Genomic DNA, 15,997 nt, shown 5'->3' with positions numbered 1-15,997 from the left:
AACATCTATCAGCTCCATCAAGCTTTCAAGAGCTCTCTGGACTATTTTTGCAATAGACCACATGAGCTGATGGAGCTTTTATTTTTAGTCCTACAGTACAATTTGTGGACTGTATCAGTTTCCTATGCAGTAGGTATTGAAGTGCCAAGGTGATAGAAGCCTTTTAATGATCCATCAATAAACATTACTGTCAATAAATGTTAGAGTCAATAAATGTTAGAGTTAATAAATGTCACCATCTGCCATACAGTTAGCATCTGCACCAGCCCTCATTATATCCACTTAGGTTGCAGATATTTGTATCATCACTGGTTCATTTCAAATTTACTTCTGACACTCCCATTTAGCAGGAAGATGTTCTCCTCATGCTTCTTTTGAAAGAAACTGAATACTAAATAAACTCTTCCAGCTCTAGCCCTGTTGAAGGCTTACCTATCTTATTGAAGCTTTACCTCCCTAGACTAAAGGGTGTGCACAGGTGTACCAAGAGAAGCATGGAAAGCCAGCTGGGGAAGCTGATCCCTGTCAGACAGGACACAAGGAGACGCCAGTAGCTGGAATTTCATTCTTCACGCCAGAATCTCCAGGCACCTCTGGCTGCTCTCTTTTGTAATGATCAAAATGGCAGCCACCCAACAGATGGTTATTTGGCTCAGCTCTCTGCCTTTTTCTCTTTACCCTCCCAGTGTTTAAGAACCCCGATTTTGTGTAGTTTTTCACAAATTTTATAGGCCTGTTTGCAGTGATTTTCACTTTCAGTGCTTTTAATTTTGGCCAAGTGAAATTACAAAGTAGTCACTTGACAAGCAGCTCAGAAGACAAGGTTTTTCTAGAGGCCTTGAATACTGAAGATTTATGCCATATTCTCCTGGCATATTTTAGGTGTAATGCCACTGAAGTTTTTACCCGTATACAATGCCCCTTGTAAGGAGATTGTCAGGCTTTCATTACTAAGGGCCTTGTGTGAAACGATGTTTCCAACAAAGAAATAGGATATTCCTGCTTTTAAATACATGAACTGAACTATAAAGCACTCTGAGAACCCTGGACTGAAGACTGCCTGACATTTTTGTCTCCTTTTTGTTTGTCCATGTTTGCTATACTCCCAATGTAGAGTTTCTGTATTTATGTAAATCACATTTTGAAGACAGCTCTGCAGTCAATGCTGACACATCTTTCAGCCAGTTTCCAGAAGGGGTGTTCCAGCTCCTTATCAGATAAAGCTGCAAAAGGAAAGACTTTGAATAGGTAAGATAAAGTCTCTTTTTGAATGAAGCAAAATAAGTCTTTCAGTTTTTACCTTGGATTATCTAGGGAACCTTGAAAGCACTGCAGATTTCTATGTATTTTCAGCATGTTACATGACTTGATGTGATGATATTTATAAGCTTGTATTACATTAATCAGTAACTGATATAACGGATCGACTCTATATCTGGTTACTTTTCCATATGGAGAATGTTTGGCCCCATCTCTATTAATAATCTCTATCTGATCAGAGAAACAGACCATAAGAAAAACTGTGTAAGAGAAGTTCCATCTTTACTAATTGGAGTAAACCAGAGGCTTTCCTGGGAGCATTGCCTATTTTCCTCGTAATTATTTGCATATTCAGTTCAACAGCAAAACAAGTTTTACACTGTTCAGTTCAGAAATTAAAAGATTCTTATCACACGTGTCAGTCAGAGAAAAACAAACATGTGCAATCACTACGTCAGTGCCAGACAGTACTAAATCAATACTACCTGCACTAATTTAGGATCAGGAAGTGTATTGAACAATAACTTAAGAAGCAAAGGATATTAAGGGAAGGAAACTGGCTGGAGACATTGTTTAATGTATCCTTGTTAGCACAAAGAAGAATTTTTCCACTGCTCAATATGTAAATTACATTCACTGCCTAATCACATCCAGTGAGGCAATGAGGTAGAGTTTAATGTTCAGTATGTTTCATAGCCAATTTATAGTTGATGTGTAACTCAAAACAGTATTGACATCATCTTTAAATTTAATAAAATGTGTGGGACCAGACCTAAATTTGAGCCTTCCAGTTTGATGTCTGACATAACGAACGTACAAAGAGATCTTCAAGTGCTGCTTAGCTCTGCTGCTGTGGATTGAATGTCACGGCTTAATGCCACTGGGAAGAAGCAGTGCCACCAAAATAACTTGATCTATCTATTTAACCTTCCAACTATGCACTAGGAAATGAGACAAAGCGGGGGGGGGGGGCAGGGGGGGGAAAGGCTGACATTGAGTATAGCCCTTGTGATTCAAACTCCTATTGTTTTTTCATAATTTTGTCCCAGCCAAGCTCACAGGACTGTCTGAACTAATAATAATTAGCTTATCATCATTACATATGAGAATACATATTTGTGTCTATTGATCAAGTCCTTCTTTACTTTGTGAGAATTTGTGTGAGAAAGAACTTTGATATTGGACTTTATCACAGAATCATAGAATCAGTCAGGGTTGGAAGGGACCACAAGGATCATCTAGTTCCAACCCCCCTGCCATGGGCAGGGACACCCCACACTAGATCAGGCTGGACAGAGCCTCATCCAAGTGCCATCCAGGGATGGGGCCTCAACCACCTCCCTGGACAACCCATTCCAGGGCTTCACCACTCTCATGGTGAAGAACCTCCTCCTCACATCCAGCCTGAATCTCCCCACCTCCAGCTTCATTCCATTCCCCCTAGTCCTATCACTACCTGAGATCCTGAGAAGTCCTTCCCCAGCCTTCCTGTAGGCCCCCTTCAGATACTGGAAGGCCACAATTAGGTCACCTCGGAGCCTTCTCTTCTGCAGACTGAACAGCCCCAACTCCTTCAGTCTGTCCTCATAGGAGAGGTGCTCCAGCCCTCTGATCATCCTTGTGGCCCTTCTCTGGACACCTTCCAGCACGTCCATATCCCTCTTGTCATAGGGGCTCCAGAACTGGATGCAGTACTCCAGGTGGGGTCTCACCAGAGGTGAGTAGAGGGGGAGAATCATCTCCCTTGACCTGCTGGCCACACTTCTCTTGATGCAGCCCAGGATCTGATTGGTCTTCTGGGATGCAAGTGCACATTGAGAGCTCATGTTGAGCTCCTCCTCCACCAGCACCCCCCAAGTCTCTCTCCTCAGGGTTGCTTTCCAGCCAGTCACTGCCCAGCCAGGATTTGTGCCTGGGATTGCCTCAACCCAGATGCAGGACCCTGCACTTGGTCTTGTTGAACCTCATGAGGTTGGCTTGTGCCCACCTCTCCAGCCTGTCAAGGTCCCTCTGGATGGCCTCCCTTCCCTCCAGCGTGTCTGCTGCACCACACAGCTTGGTGTCATCAGCAAACTTGCTGAGGGTGCACTCAATGCCACTGTCCATGTCACCCACAAAGATGTTGAACAAGACAGGTCCCAGGACTGATCCCTGAGGGACTCCACTTGTCATTGGCCTACACTGGGACATGGATCCATTGACAGCCACTCTTTGGGTGCGGCCATCAAGCCAGTTCCTTATCCATCTAGTGGTCCACCCATCAAACCCATGTGTCACCAGTTTGGAGATCAGGATGTGGTGCGGGACAGTGTCGAAGGCTTTGCTCAGGTCCAGGTAAATGACATCAGTTGCTTGCCCCTCATCTATTAATATTGTCACCTGTTCAAAGAAGGCCACCAGGTTGGTCAGGCAGGATTTGCCCTTGGTGATCCATGAGGAATTAATTCGGGACCTACTGAGCCACTTGGACACTCACAAGTCTATGGGACCGGATGGGATCCATCCTAGGGTGCTGAGAGAGCTGGCAGATGAGCTGGCCAAGCCGCTCTCCATCATTTTCCTCCAGTCCTGGCTCACCAGTGAGGTCCCAGGTGACTGGAAACTGGCCAATGTGGTCCCCATCCATAAGAAAGGTCGGATGGAGGGACCCGGAAACTACAGGCCAGTCAGCCTGACCTCAGTGCCAGGTAAAGTGATGGAGCAGATCATCCTGGCGGCAATAATTGCGCACCTGAAGGATGGCCAAGGGCTCAGGTCCAGCCAACATGAATTTAGGAAGGGCAGATCCTGCCTCTCCAACCTGATCTCCTTCTATGATCAGGTGACCCGTCTGGTGGATGTGGGGAGGCCTGTGGATGTGGTCTACCTGGACTTCAGCAAGGCCTTTGACACCGTCCCACACAGCAAACTGCTATCTAAGCTGTCAGCTCATGGCTTGGACAGCAACACTCTGTGCTGGGTTAGGAACTGGCTGGGGGGCCAAGCCCAGAGTGTGGTGGTGAATGGTGCCACATCCAGCTGGCGGCCAGTCACTAGTGGTGTTCTCCAGGGATCAGTGCTGGGCCCCATCCTCTTTAACATCTTCATTGATGATCTGGATGAGGGGGTCAAGTCAGTCATCAGCAAGTTTGCAGATGACACCAAGTTAGGAGCAGATGTTAGTCAGTTAGAGGGTGGAAAGGCTCTGCAGAGGGACCTTGACCGACTGGACAGATGGGCAGAGTCCAATGGGATGGCATTCAACAAGTCCAAGTGCCGAGTGCTGCACTTTGGCCACGGCAACCCCATGCAGAGCTACAGGCTGGGGTTGGAGTGGCTGGAGAGCTCCCAAACAGAGAGGGACCTGGGGGTGCTGATCGACAGCCGCCTGAATATGAGCCAGCAGTGTGCCCAGGTGGCCAAGAGGGCCAATGGCATCCTGGCCTGCATTAGGAATAGTGTGGCCAGCAGGAGCAGGGAAGTCATTGTGCCCCTGTACTCTGCTTTGGTTAGGCCACACCTTGAGTACTGTGTCCAGTTCTGGGCCCCTCAGTTTAAGAAGGACATCGAAACACTTGAACGTGTCCAGAGAAGGGCAACAAGGCTGGTGAGAGGCCTTGAACACAAGCCCTATGAGGAGGGGCTGAGGAAGCTGGGATTGTTTAGCCTGGAGAAGAGAAGGCTTAGGGGAGACCTCATTGCCCTCTACAACTACCTGAAAGGTGGTTGTAGCCGGGAGGGGGTTGGTCTCTTCTCCCAGGCAACCAGCACCAGAACAAGGGGACACAGTCTCAAGCTGCACCAGGGGAGGTTTAGACTCTTGGTGAGGAGGAAGTTCTTCACCGAGCGAGTTGTTCATCATTGGAATGTGCTGCCCAGGGAGGTGGTGGAGTCATCGTCCCTGGAGGCGTTCAGGAGGGGATTGGACGTGGCATTTGGTGCCATGGTCTAGTCATGGGGTCTGTGTTGATAGGTTGGACTCGATGATACTCGAGGTCTCTTTCAACCTTAGTTATACTGTGTGATACTGTGAAGCCATGCTGACTGTTCCCAATCACCTCTTCACTATTCTTCTGAGTCAGTAGTGGCTCCAGGAGGATCTGCTCCATGATCTTTCCAGGCACAGAGGTGAGACTGACTGGCCTGTAGTTCCCTGGTTCTTCCTTCTTACCTTCTTGCTTCCTTCTTATATGAACTAATAGGTTTATATGAATAATCATAAGTTTATATGAACTAAGTAGAAGTTTTACATGAGATAGGAGCGACAAAAATATTCAAAGCCCACTTCTGGCTCTTTTTTCTATCCTATATTTCAGTACAAATCAAAGGAAAAGTACTATTTAAAACTTAAAGTATGAAATCTTATATTATCTTTTATTCAATAGATATTGCAGCAGACAAATTTCATCTGTGGCAACTTCTGCCTGCAACTTCTGTTGATGAGAATAAATCATTCTATGAAATCTGTCGGTGAATAATATTTAAAAGGTAACAACCTATTTTCTTGGGAGCACTTTCCTAAGCTGTGGTATTGATCATGGAAATCTTCATGGACACAGACTTTCACTGGGATTCATCCATCTTTGATTCTAAACTCAGACAACTCAACCAATATTGTGCAGGTAAGGTTGGGCCACCAGAATGCAGATCTTTCACAAACAGTCTGTGCCAGTTTCAACTTCTTGTTCTTGTTATTAAAGCTGTTCAGAAGTTAATCTGAAGCTTGGTTTGTTTTCTAAACCAGCTAGGAGAAAAATGCAATCAGCCCCTCTCATGGCTGTGCAACTACACTCCCTTTCCTCAAACCAACATAAAAATAAGTCTTTTGAACATCTTCTATACAAGCGTGAAGTATTTGAAGAGAAAAGGCAAACACTGCTGTTTCCTGTCATTCATAATGTTTTTAAATGGCAAATAAAAAGTTAGAGACATTGCTACTGTTGCTATTTCCCTAACAGTGAAACTAGACTGCTGACTGGCTCCAGTAGGAGAGCAGATCTCAGAATCTGCACTTAGTATCTCTCCTGGAACAATGTTTCTCTGTTGCTATAGAAGACTGATCATGCACCACTGCACTTTCCTGCTGTGTAAAGACTGGATCCAGAGACTCAGCTGTATATGGAGGAAGTGCAAAATGAGGAAAGAAACACTGATACAGGAAGACTGTAGGTTTTCCAGACTCCTTACCTCGCTGTTTTCATTTTTGCAAATTAAAAGTCAATGGAGAGAACTCCAAGGGGAACTTTTATAGAGATTTTCCTCATTCTCTTCTCTTGATTTCAATGCACAGGAAATGTTGTTCATAATCCCTCCAGATTTTGAACATTGATATCAATAAAAGTTGGTTTGTATACAGAAGTTGCAACAAATTATTAATTTAGTAAATGCAAAAGTTTTTGGACCAGAGGTAAAACTTTTTCATACTTACAAAATAAGTAGCAAAAATAGTAATGAATTCCGCATTTTCTTGAAATCTTTACCTCTTTCAGCTAATATCCAAGTTTCTTTAAAGGCTTAAGCCTTTGAAGGCTCCAACTGGTGAGAATTATCAATCGAGTAGTCCAACACAATATATACTTATTTAAGCATTGAACAAAACCAGTCCGTAATGCATTTGACTTCATAACAACTACAAGGTGCCCTCAGTTTTCATTTACTCCCTGATACACTCAGATGTTTGCCTAAACAACTATAAGGGCAGATCCTCTGTAGTAGTAATGAAACATGATTCAATATTGTGTGACAAAGTTGGCAATTTTGTTCACATGGAGAAGGACTTTACTTGTCAAAAAGACACAGCAGAATTGTTTGAGGACCAGCTATTATTCTATAAGAAGACAAATATTTCAGCCCATGTCATTTATATTTATGACTCTGTGTATTTTGATTTGCAAAGCACAAAATGGATTATTTGTTTCATTTTAAAGTACATTGTAGGGTGTATTACTTATGGCATGGTTCATTCTAAAAAATAAATAAATATAGATAGATATATAAATAATGTGCAGCAAAATCGCCACAGGGAATAAGAAAGATAAATGATGACTCATCATGCCTTCAGGACTGCAAAGCTGGATATAATTTAGTTTCCTCTTCCAAAAGGAAACAAAAGGTTCAAAAAACTCTAAGCAAACAAACTTTGAAAGAATTCAGCTTTTTTATAGTCAAATGGGTCTTTTTTACTAGGTTTGTAAACACCAGTATCTCACATAAGTAAATTTAGCTTCAATAAAGCATTTGTTTACTGTAAATTACAGCTGTATATATTTTGATCATCACTTCCAGCCATGAAAGATCTTATTTCAAGTTAAAGGACCTAAAAATGGCTGCCAAATAATATTTGCTTTTAGACCATGAACTTTGACATTGCCCTTAATCCATTAGTCTAAGAATAAATGAAAAATCCCCTATGTGCTGCAACTGTTTTTCCTGTAACATATGTTCATGATTGAGTTATTTCACGAGCACAGGATGTGCTTAGATGAAACGGAAACTGCCCCTCCATTACAGCCAGTTGAGCTCTGAAAACACAGATGAGTTTGCCAACCACAGCATCAGCTTTCTGCTCAGGCAGGGAGATATTAATACACTGACAGCAGGAATGCTGCAAATAATGTGAATATTTAGTTAACAATATTGAAACACCCTCTAGAAGAAAAGGGAATATGCAGAAAGCTTCTTCTTTAAAGGCTTTAAGTGATTAAAGCCTGCAAATGAATCCATGTCCAGCGTGGTCATTAGTTACCACAATCTGTTTAAAGACACAGGAAGTGTGTGGCACTGCTAGCACAAAGGAGTGAAAAGGACTGTCGAGAGCAGCATTCAAATTGATGCTGAACTCTTTAAATAAAAGCTGTATGCATAGAGAGCAAGTAAAAATATTACTTGTTCCAAAGAAAACTCATGTAAGCAACCTGAAGCAAAATGGGGGGGCAGGGGCTGAAAAAAGAGCTTTAAACCCATCCAGAAACTCTGTATCAGCCTCATTAACCCACTGCAGCCTTGAGCACTCAGTGTTAGAGTGTAGACAGCTGGCTAAGGCAAGTGATTTCAAGGGAAGTGATTGCAGACGAGTCACTCTGCCCCTGTGCTCAGCACCGGTTAGACCACAACCTGAGTACTGTGTCCAGTTCTGGGCCCCTCAGTTTAGGAAAGATGTTGACTTGCTGGAATGTGTCCAGAGAAGGGCAACAAAGCTGGTGAGGGGTTTGGAGCACAAGCCCTGTGAGGAGAGGCTGAGGGAGCTGGGGTTGCTTAGCCTGGAGAAGAGGAGGCTCAGGGGAGACCTTATTGCTGTCTACAACTACCTGAAGGGAGGTTGTAGCCAGGTGGGGGTTGGTCTCTTCTCCCAGGCAACCAGCACCAGAACAAGAGGACAGAGTCTCAAGCCGCACCAGGGGAGGTTTAGGCTGGATGTTAGGAAGAAGTTCTACACAGAGAGAGTGATTGCCCATTGGAATGGGCTGCCCAGGGAGGTGGTGGAGTCACCATCACTGGAGGTGTTTAGGAAGAGACTGGATGGGGTGCTTGGTGCCATGGTTTATTTGATTAGTTGGATGATAGGTTGGACTCGATGATCTTGAAGGTCTCTTCCAACCTGGTTAATTCTATTCTATTCTATTCTATTTTTTGCCCTATTTCTTGAAAGGCCATTCTTCCCACTTGAGGGGCTAAATCTGAAATATTGCTTCCTGTCCTGGGCTCCCCAGTACTGAAGACTTGCTGGAGGTCTGGATCCTGTCCAACATAAGGTCATGAAGATGGTCAGAAGGTTAAGCATATCACACAAAAGGAGAAGCTGAGAAAGCTGGCCCTACACACCCTAGAATAGAACTGTCTGCATTTACCTCATGTTGAGGAGATCAGACCAGAAGTTTGTAATTATTCAACACCCAATTAGAGGAAGCCCTGCATAAGCATTGCTTTGAGTCAGAGGCTGGACTAAAGACCTCCAGAGGTCTCCTCAGACACAAGTTATTCCATGATTATACTTTGGGATCATGCGAAGTGAAATGATCCAGGTCTGCCTTGCAGGGAGCATAGATGTTTCAGTGTTGGAAGCTGGGCATGGAAGGAGAGTATCACTGTGTAAATGGTTTGAGCTGAATCATACATACATATATATATATATATATATACACATATATATATAAAAAAAAAAGATTATGTATTTATATGATATAGATAGACAGATCCATCCACCCGCCCATCCATCCATCCGTCCATCCATCCATCCTACACCATTCTACTTGCTGCATGACAGAAGTGGGCATTGCTGGGATTTGTGAGGCTCATGGGATCTTATGCAGTTGGTAAAATCCCCTCACCCCAGTCCCTTTTGGTGTCATCTGAAATCTCTGCAATAGAGTAGTAAATCATTTGTGTGTCTCAACTAAAACTCTATATGCCTTCTGTTATTCCCCATCAATGAGGAAGAGAGAGAGAGGGGAGTGGAGGGAAAATATTATATTAGCCTCTTACTGCATGATGAGCCATCTTCTAGGAACAAACTAGTCAGACTCCCTGCTAGGCAGTAGCACCTCTATTTAAACTAATTCAAAGCTATAGCTTTCTGAAGCACAAAATACATAGCCCTGCTGCCCAGAGATGTTTCCCTCAGATCAACAGTGCCTGCACAAAATTGTGCAGTCTGACATCACAAAACCAGAGTCAAATGCAAATGTTACCTACCTCCTTTTCAGCTGCAGAGAGTTTTTATATTGGAAAGATGAAAACAGAAAGCAGTATTTAAAAATACTACTGAAATATTTAAATTCCAATGACTTAGCAAAATTTTTTGATGTACTGACTTTAGAAATCTTATGTGCCAACCAATGAATGAACAAAATAATCTAGCTAAAATATAAAAGCAAGTTTTGATGATTCACTATCAAGAAGTCATTCACTGTGAAGATTTTAACTTTAAGTACTTGAGGCAAAAAGGAATGATAAGAATAACAACAGATACATGTGCTAGTGAAACTACTGATACCAGCAAATGGAAAGTAAGAATACAAGGCAGAAACACAGCACAGTTCACAAAATATATGACCTACGTGAAAATATGGGGCAAATCTTCAAATACATAAAAAGTCTGCTGCAAACCATATGGAAATAATGTGTTTTCCACATCTGTGGTGCAAAAAATGAGAAAGAACAGGTTTAAACTGCAGCAAGGCAAATTCAGATTGGGCACTGGGAAATGTCTTTACAGCTTTTCTGAAGAGGTGCCATAACCCCAGCACTGTTATCAACCTTTAAGTAAACATGAGAAAAGTACCTGTCAAAAGCGATACATCTACGCATGTTCCTGCCTGGCAACAGGAGGATGCACTAGATGAACTTTGATGTCCTTTCAAGCCCAATGATTTAATACAAAATCTTCTGTATATCAAACATAGGAATGGAAAAAAATACCACTAAGTCCAAATGAAGGTCTAAAACACAATCTGAACTAGAATCATGGCTATAAATGAAATATCAGTAATCAATTAGTTTTAGGGGAAAAAAGCTAATCCTTCCTTGTGATGGTATTTGCGGATGGGAATTCATAGCAATTACCCTGACATTAAATAAAACCCAACCCTATATAGGAATAAGCTCAAGGCATTTTATTGCTCTATACTGAATAAGTAGATGAGACAGCAGCCAGTTATCAGATGGAACCTCCACGACTGTGACCTAGGATGTGGCCTATATTATGGATGTGTCAGACTAAATAATCATCACTCTCACTTCTGATCTTAAAATGAAGACATAAAATAGGCTTTCACTTTGGTCACTCAAATCTAGAAAGACTAAAACAATTACAGCGACTGCTTATGATTTTCCAGGATGAGAATTTGCATTCAGAAGTGACCTCATCCATATAGCTAATAAAATCACAAAAGCTGTAAAACACACTGTGCTGAGGTCACTGGTGTTCTTATCTCTGTCTCTTAATAATGACTTTTACAGTGCCTCCCCTTACCAGTAAGATGAGCTCCCATGAATGGGAGTTAACTTCATTATATGTCTTTACCAGAAGCAACTCCTGCTTCCTGTCACATTCCCATCCATGAAAGGGTCTCCCCAGCTTTAACTGCAGAGTTCAGACTGCTGTATCCATGTAAATTTTATTTAGGCAGTATGATTTTCATCAATCCACATGGACTGATTTGACACATACATGTGCATAACAGTAGCTCAAAACAATGTAGCCATTGCATGATTTTCTTAATTTGTTGTAGTACAATTTGTCCTTCTCAATTTTAGCAATGGACAAAGGCATCTGTGCAAGGAGTCAAAGATAACAGGCTGCCCAGGAGCTTAGTGTAGTCACCATCCCTGGAGGTATTTAAAAGAGGTGTGGATGTGGTGCTTAGGGACATGGTTTAGTGGTAGTGGCTTAGCAGTAGAGCTGGGATTGTGAGCTCTAGGTGAGCAGTTGGACTTGATAATCTCAAAGGTCTCTTCTAACCTCAAGATTCTATGATTCTATGGTTCTAACTGTATCTGAAGGCTAATCTAGAGTAAATAAATAGTAAGAACTTTAAAAAAAATCTTTATATAAAGGATAACTAACAATAATAATGATAAACAAAACTAAAATAAACCTGTTATTTTTTTAACCATTCAACTAATGTTAAAAGAAGGAATGACACTTATAGCCAGTCATATTTGAACAAATGTTATTTTTTAAATTGCAGGTAAGAAACAAGCACATTTCATGCTGACTTCTCCCTAGCCTATAGCTATATATATATATATATGGCAGTACTGTTTGCATGCATGAAGGCTACAGTGCAAGCAGAAACTACTCCACGCCTTTATTTGCATTTGCAGAATCAGGAACAATTTTTGGAGATATGAAAGCCATAGGGTTGTAGCAAACTCACTGAAAGATACAAATATGAGTGATGTCTTCCCTAAGAATATACTGTCATATGTATAGCTATTAAGTAATTTTATTTAGTTAGAAGGTAATATGGTAATATATATAAATTGTCTTAGGTGTTTCACCCAGCATTCAGTGCTAGGCACCAAAACCAGTAAATGGAGAGAAGGCTCAGGATCAAACCCCAAGTATGATCTTTCCCTCTCTGACTCTGGTCACATGGCACATTATTTCCTTTTCTCTTGCTTGATGCTCTCTCCCTCCTTCATATTTACTTTACTTATCCGTTGTGGGGGGTTTCCTTTTTTTATTTCCCCCTCTCTTTTTTTTTCTTTTTTTTTTTTTCCTTATTGGTAGTTATTGTTAGAACAAGTTCTTCTTCCCAGAGGGATTTCACTACCTGCACATAGAAATCAGTAGTAAGGACTGTCAAAACCATTTCTCTATCCAGAGTTTGGCCAAGTTTAGGATTTTAAGGGATACAGAATGCCAGCAAGGATCAAATGACAATGAACACCTCAACCACTTTTTAAAAAGATGTTTAATAGAAATTAGATGTTTTGGTTGGGAGACAAACTTCGCTCTTTAAAACTAACCAGTAAGACCGGTAAAAGTGTCTTCTGACAGGAAAGTGTGACATTGACCAAGTACAAATTTCCCTTGAAATCTCCCTTTTTACCAGAAGGTTTTTTAAATTTCCTTTGATTTTTCAAATGAAAATATTTTAGCTTTCTCAACTTTTAAGACAGAATCATGTTGCATTTTTCAATCAGAAGTTTTACTGTTATAATGTTTAGGGAAAGTAAATCTGCTTGGATGCATCATCCAGTCTGTCCTGGATATATGTGGAACATTCCTTCTTTTGAATAAAACACCTTGGGCTTTTTGTTCCCACTGTTTTTTATTGCCATGGCATTCCCTTCTCTTAATAATTATTAACGGTTTTATTTTGGTGTAGTGGCTCAGACATGTTCTCAGCTGTGCCTCATGTAAGAGGAATAAATGCTTATGGATTTGGTCCAGTTGGGTCTGTCCTTTTATCCCTGACTTCCAGCTGTGTGGTTTCCGCTATAGGTTGGTAACTATGATGACAGCAGTTTGAGGGCCTAAACAGTCACTCAAACCATTTCTAAAATGTAAAGGCTCTGTACCAGCTAAAGAAGAAAACAAACAAAACCAAACCACCACACCCCACCTGTTCCAAATGCAAATGTTAGCTCACAGGATAGTTTGGAAATCCCTGCCCCAGAATGAACACACTGAATCAGCACATCCCTCAGCTGCCTTGGCCACATCACAAGGTCTTGAGCACATGCAGGGTTCTGATTGAAAAGTGTGCCAAGTGGCTTTGTTCCAGGGCAGCACATCCCTGCAAGCTGTACCCAAGAGGGTTGCTACAGGTTGTTCCTGTTTCTGCCCTGAAGTCTTCCAATAAGCAGCATAACCAATCTAGGACTGGAGGGTGTATTTTCAGTGCAATGAAGCAATGACCAGCCAGAGAAGTGGGAATGCAGACAGCAACTGCAGTTTAAAAAAAGAAAGGTCTTGAGATTACTGGACGTGGCCTTCACACCCAGACAGGGATGCCTGAGTCTGATTCATCTTTGAGGCTCTAGAATGTCAGCATAAAATAATATATGGTCAGCAGAGTCCAAGCAGGCAACATGTAGGTTTAATGAATACCTGAAAATAATAACAAAAATGTGACAGTGTTGATAGCTGCCTGTTTGGCAGCTTAGAAGAAGCTTGAATGATTTTACAAATTGCTGCTAAGATACAGTGACAACATTCAGCTGTCTAGGTCACTCAGCTGAACATAGAGCCCTATCTGCACCGTCCTTCAAGTCAGTAATGTGAACCCATTACTAAACATAATCCTAAAGTCTCAGCAGTCCAAAAAATACACTAGTCCTTTTTGCTGCACTTGAAAACCTGCACATATTGTTGGAGATATTATACAGATTTAAAAAAAAAAATAAAAATCTTCAAAGTGGAGACACATGCTCAAACTTGGATGATTCAAAGCAACATATGTCAGGGGGTTTATGAAATTTGCTCTTCCTCTTCTTCATGCAAGTTTCCTAGTCATGTGACAAGACGTAAAACAGAAGAGAACACAAGCCTCCATATGTGGTAGTAACCCCTTTTAGCTGGCATAATAAGTTTATTACAACTTCCTGGTATCCACAGGCCTGTTTAGAATTTTTTTAGTGTATATATACTTTGTGTCTTGGTCCTCTAAATAATTTTATCAACTGCAGCACTTAGTCCCTTTCAGGCATAAACCTTTTATAAAACTACCAAGATGAATGTCATTTGCAAAACACTCCAGAAATAGTCACGGCATCTCTATAAACTGGCAGAGTTTCAATAATCTTTGACCTAGATGTAAGACTCAGCAGAACATACAAAACCCAGCCCCCTGTCAGCAGATTAAGAGTAATAAAAGATAGTTCTCCGGAGGAAAGGCAGATAAGGAAATCCATAGTATTCACAAATCGTGCTTCAGATCATCATAAATGGGAAAAGCGTATAAAAAATCATGAGATTGGCTTTAAAATCACAAGATTTGAAATATGAATAAATTTGGAGTTATTTATATGCCATTGAATTTTTGAGCCTCTAGAGTGTGCTCCAGTCATATTTTCAAGCATTTCCTTTGAAACTGAAATGCGTAGATACTTTGTTTCCAATGAAAGATGAGATACATTCATAAAGCTAAGAATCCAGAAACTAAGGCCATTACAGAAAGATGGAGTTTCCTAAAATTAAATGGTTAGTAATACAGTAGGATAATAGAAATGTAACAGAGGAGAAATATAGCCAAACTGAGAGCAGAAGACCTAGAAATGTATGAACATTTCTGAAAAGACTGGAAAAAAATTTTCCTTTGGTGCTAAAGAATATAAACTCCAAAGTTTAGGAAATAACTTAGCAGGTCACTTGGGGTATCAGTTCAGTTATCTTCTCAGTAAGCATTAATAACAACCAACTGTAGCAAAGAGAGACTTTTACAATATGGAACACTCCATGTCTTTACAAGTTCTGAACTGATTCAAACAGAAAGAGGGGTGATTTGCAGAAAGTTTTGGATTCACTTTCCAGTTCATTCTCTGCTCCTTTTATTTACCCTCCACATTATTTTTAACATTTTCAGGAGCTTGCTTCCAAAATCTATGGCTAAAATCTTTAATTTTATTTAAAAGAAGACAGGTTTTCAAACAGTCACAGAATCACAGAACAGCTCGTGTTGGAAATGGTCTCAAGAGATCATCTGGCCCAACCTTTTGTGTGGAAAGGGAGCCTTGCTGAGATCATCTATCATCCATTTGGTCACATCTTGAAAACCTCCAGTGACAAGGACTCTACCACATTACTGGGAAGGCTGCTCCAGTAAATGGCTATTCTCACTGTAAAAAATATCTTTCTTATATCAAGATGAAACCTCTCCCAGTTCAACTTGTACCCATTGCCCCTTGTCCTCTCAACATAGCTACTTCTGAAGAGGGAACCTCTGTCCTCTTTGTAGCCACCATTTAAGCATCTGGAATACTCTCATGTCCCCCTGAGCCTTCTGTTCTCCACGGAGAATAGACCTAACTCCGTCAGACCTTTGATCATCTTTGTGGCCATCCTTCAGACTCTCTCCAGTCTATTTGTGTCTTTCCTGAATCACAGAATCATAGAATCAACAAGGTTGGAAATTACCTCAAAGATCTTTGAGTCCAACCTGCCACCCAAGACCTCATGCCTACTAAACCATGGCACCAAGTGCCATGTCCAATCCCCTCTTGAACACCTCCAGGGACAGTGACTCCATCACCTCCCTGAGCAGCCCATTCCAATGGCCAGCAACTCCCTCTGTGAAGAACTTTCTCCTAA

This window comes from Melanerpes formicivorus, unplaced genomic scaffold (assembly GCF_026170545.1).
Source record: "Melanerpes formicivorus ecotype bairdi unplaced genomic scaffold, bMelFor1.0.p_v2 SCAF_1, whole genome shotgun sequence".
NCBI lineage: Eukaryota > Metazoa > Chordata > Aves > Piciformes > Picidae > Melanerpes > Melanerpes formicivorus.
Note: the sequence above shows the minus strand (reverse complement) of the source record.